The sequence below is a fragment of the Haplochromis burtoni genome, unplaced genomic scaffold, assembly GCF_018398535.1.
Source record: "Haplochromis burtoni strain Fernald_Lab_line unplaced genomic scaffold, NCSU_Asbu1 Contig_5356, whole genome shotgun sequence".
NCBI lineage: Eukaryota > Metazoa > Chordata > Actinopteri > Cichliformes > Cichlidae > Haplochromis > Haplochromis burtoni.
Window position 1 is genome coordinate 1 of NW_024587717.1, and position 749 is coordinate 749.

Below are 749 nucleotides of genomic sequence, written 5' to 3' on the forward strand. Positions count from 1 at the left end.
TAAATCATCTTCAGTGGCTTAATACATTTCTTGATTTATTCTAAAACTGATTTATTTACTTTCTTTTCTCAATCTGTAATATTGATTTTGTGTATATATATAAGTGTTTTTGATAAAAAACACTTTGACTCACTTTTCCCAGATGTTGTCCTTATTATTCCACAGTGTTAACTTTTTTCTTTCCCCCTTTGGCCACAGTGCTTTTGACAGATGATGTCACCTCTGCGATCAATTGTGCCAAACGTATCGTTAGGCAACAAGGCATCACAGCCTGGTAAGAACAGATCATTATGTGATTGGGAAGCACTGATAGTTCTGTGTTCATTGGACTGACCTTTGAATCTGGTTTTAGGGTTGCCTGGCGCACTCGCTGTCAGGGCCAGGATCTCAGGCCCTATTTGTCCGGATGTCGTCTTTAATCAACACATAAACAGAAGGGTGTCATCGACATAGTAAATTTTCTCCATCCTTCTCTGTTTCTACTTTGAAAGGAAAACATATTGGGTGACCCAAATGATTAAAAGCAGTTAAAATCTCTACTCTTTCAGTGTTTTTCATTCCTCATTTAAAAAATTAAGAAAATGTGGTCTCATGTGCTCTAAATAAATCAGTAAATATGGAATGCTTTGTGTCCTTGATTAGACCTTTTCTTAAGTAAAAACTGACAAGAAACTTTCCAGAACTCTGGAATCTATTTCAGCCCAAACAACGTGTTTTGTTTGTTCAGCTGTATTTTTTTTTAAAACTCT

The 749-nt window shown here is 35.8% G+C and overlaps 1 long non-coding RNA gene across 1 annotated transcript; it reads left to right on the top strand.

Moving 5' to 3' along the window:
* The first annotated feature begins 19 nt into the window (after window positions 1-19).
* On the top strand, window positions 20-539 carry LOC102313367. Its single transcript, XR_318253.2, has 2 exons — window positions 20-274; window positions 353-539. It is a non-coding gene; the product is annotated as an uncharacterized LOC102313367 (long non-coding RNA).
* The last annotated feature ends 210 nt before the right edge of the window (window positions 540-749 follow it).